Here is a 10,897-nt window from a genome sequence, read left to right as displayed (position 1 = left end):
TCAGTAGCTGAGAGCACTTGCTGCTCCTGCAGAGGACTGGAGTTTGATTCCTAGCATCTATATCAGGGGCCTACAGATGCCTGTAAATCCAGTTCTAGGAGATCTGCCTTTCTCTTCTGACCTCTGTGGGCATGCACACACACACACACACACACACACACACACACACACACACACACAGAGGTGGGAGAAACACAAACACATAAATAAATCTTTTATAACTTTTTAGAAATTAAAAACCTTTTCTGTGTGTTACTGTTTTGTCTGCATGTGTGCATACACACCACATGAGCAGTGCAGTGCTAGAGGTAGAAGGTGTTGGCTACAACCCCTGAAACTGGAGTTACAGACTGTTACCAAGTGAAATGTTGGTGCTGAGAACCGAACCTTGGTTATCTGGAAGAGCAGCAAGTGCTCTTAACTGCTGAGCTTTCTCACCGGTCCCCAAATAAAATCTTTTTTAGAGAAAGAAATTCAAGCTGGGCAGTGGTGGCGCACGCCTTTAATTCTAGCACTTGGGAGATAGACACAGGTACATCTCTATGAGTTTAAAGCCAGCCTGCTCTACATAGTGATTTCCAGGTTAGCCAAGGCTACATAGTGAGACCCTGTCTCCAATAATAACAACAACAATTCAAATAGGTCTGAATGTGATGTTATCTAGCACTTGGGAAGCAGAGGTGGAAGATCCCTGCAAATTCGAGGCCAGTCTGATCTACCTAGTAGGGTCTAGACTAGCCGAGGCTACGCTATCTTGAAAAAATGGGGAGGGAGGATGAGGATGTAGCTCAGGTGATGGAGTGTTTGCCTAGCATGCAGGAAGCTCTGTGTTCAAAGAGCAGCACCAACAAACAGTGTGTGGTTGTGCATGCCTTATTCTCAGCACCGATGAAGCGAAAGTGGGGGGATTAAGAATTGGAGATTGTCTTGGCATACATAAAGACATCAGCCGAGTCTTAACCCTAGCACATAAACTTTAATTCGAGTGTAGAGTTGTCTTAGGACACCCAGAATGGCTTAAATGTGGGTAGAGGTATTATCATGTAGAGTTCAGTAGGCAAGGATCCAGGAGATGGAGACATTGATGATGTAGCACAGGGAGGTGAGAAGCAAGGCATCTTTCCCAGAAACTTCAAGGTCAGTTCAGGCCTTCCTTTTAGTCATCCATTCATCAGGAAGTAGTGTCAATATTAATTCTCGATCATTCCTGGCTGTGCAATTCTCTTTTGGTTCCAACTGTGCAATATTTTTGCGACTAATACATGCTTCCCACCCCCACCCCCACCCCTCCGCCCCAGACAGGGTTTTGCTATGCGGCCAGAGTGGCCTGGTTCTTGCTATTTTTCTAAAGATGGTCTTGATTTGAGACAGCCCTTCTGTCCACTTAAGTGCAGAGATTACAAACGTGTCACCTTGAATAGTGTCAAGTCTTTCAAGCTAGGAGCTAGCTCACAGGATGTCCTGGTTACTGACCAGTACCTAATTCTGTCAGCTGTGATCTTTTACTCTACACACCTCAAAATGACTTTGTGTTAGGAGTGCTGGTGTGTGTCTGTAATCTCAGCAGTTAGAGGTAGAGGCAGGATGACCAGGAGTTCAAGGCCAGACTGGGGCTATATGTATGAGATCTTAAAAATAACAAGAGGGAGCTGGAGAGATGGCTCTGCACTTAAAAAGAATGACTACTTTGCTGCCTAGTTTTATGTCAACTTGACATAAGATAACATCATCTGTGTGTGGGAGAACCTCAATTGAAAAATGCTTTCATAAAATGGAGCGGTAAGCCTGGAAGTGGCAGTGCACTCCTTTAGTCCCAGCACTGGGAAGGCAGAGGCAGGTGGATCTCTGAGTTGGAAGATATTTTGATCTACAAAGCTTGAGTTTAAGGACAGCCAGGGCTCACAAGGAAACCCTGTCTTGAAAACAAAGAAGAAAATGGGGCTGTAATTAAGCCTGTAGGGCATTTTCTTGATTGGCTATTGATACTGGAGTGCTGGTGGTCCTGGGTGCTGTGAGAAAGGAGGCTGGGCCAGGGGGTAGGGGCGCATACCTTTAGTCCCAGCACTCGGGAGGCAGAGGCAGGTGGATCTCTGTGTGTTTGAGGCCAGCCTGGTCTACAAATAGAGGTCCAGGACAGGGCTGTTACATAGAGAAACCCTGTCTTAAAAAACAAACAAAGAAAAAGAAAAAAAGCAGATTGGTTCCAGGAAAGCTAAGGCAAGGCTATATAGAAAGTCCTTGTCTCAGAAAAGAGAGAGAGAGCGAAAGAGAGGAAGAAGAGAAGGTGGCAGGCTGAGTAAGCAGCACTCCATGGCCTCTTTAGCAGTCATTGAGTTCTTGCCCTGTGTTCCTTTGATGATGGACTAGGATTTGTGGAAATTTGTAAGCAAAAAAATAAGCCTTTTTCTTCCCAAGTTGCTTTCGGTCATGGTATTCCGTCACAGCCATAGATACCCTAAGACGCTGCTCTTGCAGAGGAGATGGCTTGATTCCCAGCACTGATAGGGTAGCTCATACTATCCATAATTACAGTTCAAAGGAATGTGACAGTTTCCTGGTCTTCTAGAGCATCAGGCATGCACACGTGGTGCACACACATACATATATGCAGACAAAACTTCCATACACATAAAATAAATATTAAAAAAAGAACAGCACCCAGAACATAGTTGAGAAATGCTCATAGTTATTTGGAAGACACTTTTAGATTTTTTTATTTTATATGTATGAGTGTTTTGCCTGCATGTACTCCATGTGTGTGCCTGGTGCTTGAGGAGGCAGGAAACGGGCATCTGAAACCGGAGTTATGGATTGTTGTGAGCTACCATGTAGGCTCTCAGAATAGAGCCCAGCTCCTCTCCAAGAGCAACAAGGGCTCTAAATTACTGAGCCAGTTCTCCAGCCCCTGGAAGACACTTAAAAAAGAAAAATAAAAAAATGAGAGAAGAGAGACATTTTGTCCAGTACGACAGCTGCTGGTTAAGTTGTCCATACTCCTGTTAACAATGTCACCTATGTAAGCAACCCTAATTAAATTTGAGAGTCCCTCCACCCCAGACCAGGTAGAAGGCAGCTCACTCATTAAGTTTGAAACTGTGTGTACTGTATTATATATGCCAATTAGTACATACTAATGTAGCAACATAGGAATATATATATATATATATATATATATATATATATATATATATTACGAGACAGGGTCTCCTTGTGTAGCCTTGGCGGCCCTGGAACTCACTCTAGGCCAAGCTGGCCTTGAGCTCACAGAGATCCACCTGTCCTTTGACTACTGAGTGCTGGAATTAAAGGCGTGAGCCACCACTGCTCAGCTAGAATTATATTCTTAAAAACCATAAGCATATGCAGGGCATGGTAATACATGACTGTAATCTTGTCATTCAGGAAGCTCAGGCAGGATGATAATAAATTTGAGGCCAACATGGACTACATAGGGAGTCAAGACCACCCGTGGGTTACATAATAAGATTGTATTTTACAGAGCCAAAGTCGTCATCGTTGTCATTACCACAATACTGATACTGGTGTAAGCCTCTGAAAATCCTCAGGTTCCTAGGTATTTCTCTGAAAAGGCAGAAAGAAGTAACACCTAGTTTCTTTTGGGGGGACAGAGCCTTTCAGTGTAGTTCTGGTTGTCCTGGAACTCGCTTGGTAGACCGGGCTGGCCTCGAACTCACAGAGATCCATCTGCCTCTGCCTCCCAATGCTGCGATTTAAGGTGTGTGTCTCCACCGCTTGGCCTGAAGAGTCCCATTAAAGATATATGTATAGGTGTTGGAGAGATAGATGCTTAGCACTCATGCAGAGGTCTGGAGTTCGGTTCCTAGGACCTATGTTTAGCCGCTCATAATCGGTTGTATTAATCTTCCAAGAGCTGTTGGGTTAACAAGCGTGTGTTACTACCATACATACAGGGCTAAAGGTCTTCTTTTCCAGTTTGCAAAAAGATCAGACTCTACGGTTGGAGATGAACAGTAGGGAACTTTCACCTGCAATTTCCTCGATGCCTAAAACATCAGCCTTTTTAAAAGCAAGCAGGATCCAGAATGCTGGAAGTCTTTAAATGTATGACCTCTTAGATAAGTCACAGCTCAAGACTTTAGTAATCTAGGCAAGATATTCTAGAGGCCTTACTTTTTTAAGTAAGGGAGCCTTATTCTCTAAGACTTTAAGTACCCAAGGCCAGCCGGTGGCGATGCGCACTTGAGACTCAAGAGAAGCCGGCCATCAGGCACTGAGAAAGACGCCCCCGGAGCAAGATGCGCAGGCGCAGGCTGCCTGAGAGGGCCCGGGCACTCCGGGCTGCGCAGGCGCAAGAGCGGCTCCGGGCCAGTCCGGACGGCGGCTGTGACTGAGAAGCTGGGGCGTGGAGCAGCAGTGGCGCGGCGACGGGCGACAACGGAGCAGCCATGAGGGCCGGGCCCAGTCACCGACAGTAAGTGCAAGTTTAAGGGGAATCCACCCTGGGGAGTGCAGATGTGGCGGGTTGGCCTCTACTGGTTGGGGACGGAGGGTCGTGGGGGAGGGATAGTTTGAGGTGATGGTGGGAGAATTTGGAGCTTGGATGACTAGGTCGTGAGTCCCAGAGCCGGACAGCTTGGCGGAGGGAAGGGGCTGCGTTTCGTGGAGTGAAGGAGCTCACGGCAGGGCCAGTGCCTTGCGTTGCCTGGTTTGTCATCATCCCTTCCCCCAGGAGCTTTGGGTCGCCTCTCCCTTTCCGCTTCTTTCAGAGAATGGTTGCTGGGGGAAGGGTGGTGGAAAATAAAAGCCGTGCTGGAGCTGAAGAAGCCAACTCTGAATCAGGCAGAGAAGGGCTAGTCACTGAAGTTATGGTGTGTCCTGGGTAATGCTTAGGAATCGAAAGCTCTGTTTAAATCCAGGAGGATCTAGGTTAAAGAGCCAAGGACTTGGAGTCAGGTTTGGAACCAAGTCCATCACAGATAAACCGATCGATAACCTTGGATAGAACCCACTTAACCTTTTTGACTCTCTGGAAGATGCAATACTAAATGCAGGGCTTTTGTAAGCTTCATGTATGTGGTTGAGAGTGCTTATGAAATCGATAGGTTGTAAGTACCATGCGGATGCTATGTACCGACAATGCTATATGTTTTAGACCCTATGATTATTAATGGAGTGACTGATTTCTCAGTAAAAACAAAGCATATTTGTAAAACCTCAGTGAACAAAAAACGTGCTTTCTGCATAAGCACAGCAGACATCTGTGGAAATAACACTTTATTCTGTGGTGTGACAACTTGACTGTCAAATTGTATGGGAAAAGTACCGTACTCCTGGGAATGGTATGCAGCTGCAGCTCCTGACCCAAGAGGAGGAAATATGGACAAGACTGAAGCACTGAGCTACATCCTCAGCCTTCCTTTTACTTTTTATTTTGAGACCGGGTCTTGAATTTAAGCACGTTAGTTTTGAATTAACAGTCCTGCCTGTGTTTTCCCAGTAGTTGAGATCACTGGCATACCTGGCTGAGGTTTTGGAGGGGTCCTCAGTTATTGCTTGTGTGCCAAGCGATTTATTGCTGAGCCATCACCATCTCCCCAGTCTATACTTACTTGTTTTGATACTGGAACCTGAGCCTGGGTTTTGAGTTTACTCTGCAGGTGCCCTGCTACTAGCCCCTTTTGTATTTTTTTTTTTAATTTACTAATTTACCTAGGCTGGGCTTGAATTTGCAATCCTCCAGTCTTAGCCTCCCAAGTAGTTAGGATTACAGTTTTTTTTTTTTTAATATCATCTAGCCCAGAACAAGCTTCTATTATTTTTATTCAAAAAAATCGTTTGTTTATTTGGAGGCTGGAGAGATGGCTCATACAGAATTTGTTGCTTTTAAAGAGGACCCAGGTTCCATTCTTAGCACTTACATGATGGCTCACAACTATCCATAACACCAGTTCTAAGAGATTCACCCTCTTCTCCATTTTGTAGAAAAAAGAACAAATTTATTTAGCACACTGCAAAGAAACCAAAGGGTATGACAATAATGGAAGAATTGCCTGCTAGACCCTGATATTTTTTTAATTGTAAAAGCTTCCTTTGCAAGAGTCTGGTTGCCCCAGGGGATTCTCTGCTTTGGAGCTCAGATTGGTGTACAGCAGCTTTTCAACTCTTTCTGTTGTTGTTACTCTCCTGTCTGTGGAATCTTTTCTTTAGAGTGAAAAAGACAAGTAGGGAGTTGTGCAAGGGCCCAAGAGACGGCTGGTTCTTTAGAGACTGGAGGAGCACTCTCGAGTCTTTGTTGTTGAGGGTAGATAAAGCAGAGGACAGAGTTAAACCACCTGCTTCGGTGGAGAGAGAGTGCTTTTCTAGGCACAGCTTTCGAAAGATAAGTGCAGATGCCTTTCAAGTGGGCAGGAAGGCAGACACTTTAGCTCTGCTGGTTCTGAGGACTGAGAGCTTGAAATGGTGAGGCCTTTTGAAAACTGGGGAGTGATTGCTATAGCTGAATAAAGGTGGGAGTGGCTGTGCTAGATCCATGAAATCCACAGATAAGAGGAGTGAACTCTTCTAGAGGCGTGGAGGAAGTGAACCCTAGCTGTCTTTAACTCTGTCTGGTAACACATTATTTTTATGTTTCTCTCCTGAAACTATATAGCAACATTTAACCTTTTTTGTTCTATCTAGTTATTTGACTCTCCCAATAAATTCTCTGTCTGGTTAGAGGATAGCCCCCCACCGATCTCTTTCTTTTCTCTTCCTTCTCCCCCCCCCCCCGTCCCCCCCCCCTCTCAGGACAGGGCTTCTCTGTAATATCCCTGGCTGTTATGGAACTCACTATGTAGACCTGGCTGGCCACAGACTTACAGAAATCTGTCTACCTCTGCCTCCTGAGTGCTGGGTTTAAAAGAGTGCGCCACCACTCCTAGTTTTTTTTTTTTCTTTTTTAAAATAATTTATTTGCTTTCATTTTATGTCTTTGGTGTTTTGTCTGTACGTATGCTTGTGTGAAGGTGCCGGATCCCCTGGAACCAGAGTTACAGACAATTGTGAGCTGCCATGTGGATGCTGGGAATTGAACCTGGGTCCTCTGGAAGAGCAGTCAGTGCTCCCAACTTCTGAGCCATCTCTCCAGCCCAGCAGGGGTAGTTTTTAAAGGGGATTGAGGACTGGATGTGGTGGAGCAGGAGAGGCAGGCTAGTCCCTGAGTTTGAGGCCAGCCTGGTCTACATAGTGAGTTCCAGACCAGCCAGGCCTACACAGTGGAACTCTGTCTAAACATAAGGGGTGTACTTGAGCTATCCCTGCTGACCCAGGCTATAATTGGAGCTAGCTGCTGGGGAATGTGAAAGCTAGGTGGGAGGTCCAGTTCAAGACCTGCCTGAGCTACAGAGTGAGTTCAAGGCTAATAGGCCAGCATTAGTATAGTGAGATCCTGCCGCCCCTCCCCAACACACACACACACACACACACACACACACAGAGTTCAAGGCTAATAAACCAGCATTAGTATAGTGAGATCCTGCGTGCCCCAGCTGTGGATATAGCTCAGTGAAGAATGTTTACTTAGCGTGTCCAAAGCCTTGGTTTTAATTTCCAGTACTTCAAAATTAAAACAGAGAGAAAAGAAAGGAGTGTGTGGTCGGGGGCGTGGACTTGGGATGTAGTTCAGGTAGGGCACTTACTTATTAGCACCCCTGGGTCCTTGGGCTGTCTCCAGCACACAGATTAAAGTATTTGTTGCTGTTACAGGCTTTCCAGACCCCAACGTTATTCTGTCTTTACACATCATAAGTGAAATAGAGGTAGAACATATTCAAATCTGCCTAGCCATCTTATTTTTTTTCTTTTTTTTCTTTATTTTTTGGTTTTTCGAGACAGGGTTTCTCTGTGGCTTTGGAGCCTGTCCTGGAGCTAGCTCTTGTAGACCAGGCTGGTCTCGAACTCACAGAGATCCTCCTGCCTCTGCCTCCCGAGTGCTGGGATTAAAGGCGTGCGCCACCACCGCCCGGCTAGCCATCTTATTTTTAATAATTGGACATCTGTTTTTAATGATGATAGTACCTTTCCCCCTTATTGGAGAATTCCATTAGTTAAAACAAGACCATAAATATCACCCATTTTATGTGAGAGTAATAGGTTTGTTGAGGGCCTATGAAAACTTCCTATACAACTTTTTTTTTTTTGAGACAGGGTTTTGCTGTAGTTTTAGAGCCTGTCCTGGAACTAGCTCTTATAGACCAGGCTGGCCTCAAATCTACTTCAGTTCTTTAACCATGTTAGTTACTTGTATGAGCAAATAATAGTGACCAGATGAGGATTTCCTTTGCTGGGGAGGAAGTAGGGCCTGGCCAGTACCTTGATTGCCTCTTATGTGAGCAGTCTGACTAAAGTGAGAAACGAATTAATTATGAGGACATAAGAGCTGCTCAATTCATGACCCTGTAAGAGTTAAGACACAGGAACAAGGTTTAATTATTACATTTATTTATTTATTTACTTATTTATTTATTTGGTTTTTCGAGGCAGAGTGTCTATGTAGCTTTGGAGACTATCCTGGAACTCACTTTGTAGACCAGGCTGGCCTCAATCCGCCTGCCTCTGCCTTCCGAGTGCTGGGATTAAAGGCGTGCACCACCACTGCCCAACTTAATTATTTTTTATTCTGCTAGTGAATCATTTTCTTAAAAAAAAAGTCATGTGCTTCAAGGGAAACTTAAAACATTCTATTTAGCCAGGTGGTAGTGGCGCATGCCTTTAATCTGAGTTCGAGACCAGCCTGGTTTACAGATTGAGTTCCAGGACTGCCAAGACTGTTTTACAGAGAAACCCTACTTTGAAAAACCAAAAACCAAAACAAAAAAAAAAAAACACCTTTTTTTTGGGGGGGAGGGGTTGAGATAAGGTTTCTCTGTAGCTTTGGAGCCTGTCCTAGAACTAGCTCTTGTAGACCAGGCTGGCCTTGAACTCATAGAGATCCACCTGCCTCTGCCTCCTAAGTGCTGGGATTAAAGGTGTGTGCCACTGTTGCCTGGCATCAAACCTATTCTATTTGAAAACAAGATTATGATGTTTATAATCATGAAAATAATTGCTTCCCAACACAGTCTTTATTTCTAGTTTTCCAAGACAAGGTTTCTCTGTGTTAATAGCCCTAGTTGTCCTGGAACTCACAGGGATCCGCCTGCTTTTGCCTCCCAAGTGCTGGAGTGCTGGAATTAAAGGCGCGCGCCACCACTACCTGACTTCCTTCCTGAGTCCTTTTGACCTTTTGATCTTGCAACCCATTTCACAAGATGGCTTATCCGGCCAAGGTTCTGGCTGTCAAGCCCAGCTGCCCAAGTTTGGTCTTTGGAGTTTGTACAGAGAGAACCAACTCCTGCCGGTTGTCTACTGACCTCCAGCTGAAGCACCGCCCCCGCACAATGTAACAATAAACATGAATAAAAAGAAACAGTCTTTTGTGATATTTTGTAGCAACTGGCTAATAATAGAAGTAAGGCATAAATGGTTTCTTTTTTTTCTTTTTTTAAATTTTCTTATGATTTATCTTTTTTTATTTTACGTGCATTGGTGTGAAGGTGTTAGATTCCCTGGAACTGGATTTTCAGACAGTTGTTAGCTGCCATGTGGGTGCTGGAAATTGAACCCAGGTCCTCTGGAAGAGCAGTCAGTGCTCTTAACCACTGAGCCATTTCTCCAGCCCCATAAATGGTTTCTTTTTTTTTTTTTTTCTGAAATACTGATTATCTTTAAAGGGGAACTATATGAGAAGATGTTAAAAGAGAAACTAGTTGGGACTTTAGGCCTGTGGTAGAGTACATTGTTTGCATACATGAAGCCCCAGGTTGTAGCTCCAGTGCCGGAGGAAGCAATAATAAAATAGAAATAGCAGCACAAACAACAACAAACTGTAAAAAAGAGAGTGGATTTTCCTTAGTAAACTTGTCAGTTAGGATGGTAACGTCCTTGAGTTGGTAGAATGCTTGTATGCTTCATACCCTGGGTTTTGTCTCCAGCACAGGTAACACTGGGCTCGGATGTCCCTGCCTGGAAGTTTAGCATGTGGGAGTTGGAGGCAGGAGGGTCAGAAGGTAAAGGTTATTCTCAGCTGCATAGGGAGATGGAGGCAGGAAGGTCAGAAGTTAAAGGTTATCTGTCCACAGCTACTAGGGAGATGGAGGCAGGCGGGTCAGAAGTTAAAGGTTATCTGTCCACAGCTGCATAGGGAGATGGAGGCAGGAGGGTCAGAAGTTAAAGGTCATCCACAGCTACATGGGAGTTGGAGGCCCTATCTCAAAAAAAGGGGGGTGGGGGTGGGAAGCATTGTAAAGTAATCCTATTTGGACAATAAGTAATTCAAGAATGGCGTGGGTGTAGTAATTTACATCTAAAATCCCAGCATTCCCGAGGGTAAGGCAGGAGGATAAATATGAGTTTGAGGACAGCCTGGATTACAAGTGAGAGGTTCAGGTCATTATAGAGCCAGATTGAGAGCAAGGAAGAAAAAGGAATTAAAAAGGGACCAATGATGCAGAATCGCTCCCCAGATGCCAAGGGTTTGCTTCTAGTGTTTATACAGTTAGCATAGAGTAATTGCTCATTAATATTTGTTGAATGAAAATGGCAATCTATATGAATCATAATCAACAAACCTGGGTTGAGATCCTCAGATTAATTGTGTCTTTAAAGGAGTTTACATAATACACCATTGCCTTAGAGTCCTCTTCGGTAAATACAGACTTGACCAGAATTTAGGAGCAAGTTGAGACAGTGTAGGATCTCCTTGAGCTGGGCTACATGAAGCCCTGTTTCAAATAAAAACAAGGTCACAAACAAAAGCCAAAACATGGGGCTCAGTCAGTTAAATGCTTGCTCTGCAACCTGCAGACCTGAGTTCAATCTCGAGATCTTCAGAACCTGT

The 10,897-nt window shown here is 44.6% G+C and overlaps 1 protein-coding gene across 1 annotated transcript in view; it reads left to right on the top strand.

The window, feature by feature from the left end:
- Nucleotides 1–4,311: 4,311 nt before the first annotated feature.
- Nucleotides 4,312–10,897, top strand: part of Fam222b (family with sequence similarity 222 member B) — a 53,840-nt gene continuing 47,254 nt past the window's right edge. Inside the window, exon 1 of the mRNA XM_038327696.1 lies at nucleotides 4,312–4,453. The gene's annotated coding sequence lies outside the window, so the exon portion shown is untranslated. The remainder of the gene's footprint in view (nucleotides 4,454–10,897) is intronic.

The sequence above is a fragment of the Arvicola amphibius genome, chromosome 4 (assembly GCF_903992535.2).
Source record: "Arvicola amphibius chromosome 4, mArvAmp1.2, whole genome shotgun sequence".
In the NCBI taxonomy this organism is placed as follows: Eukaryota; Metazoa; Chordata; class Mammalia; order Rodentia; family Cricetidae; genus Arvicola; species Arvicola amphibius.
This window is presented reverse-complemented; position numbering and strand designations above follow the sequence as displayed.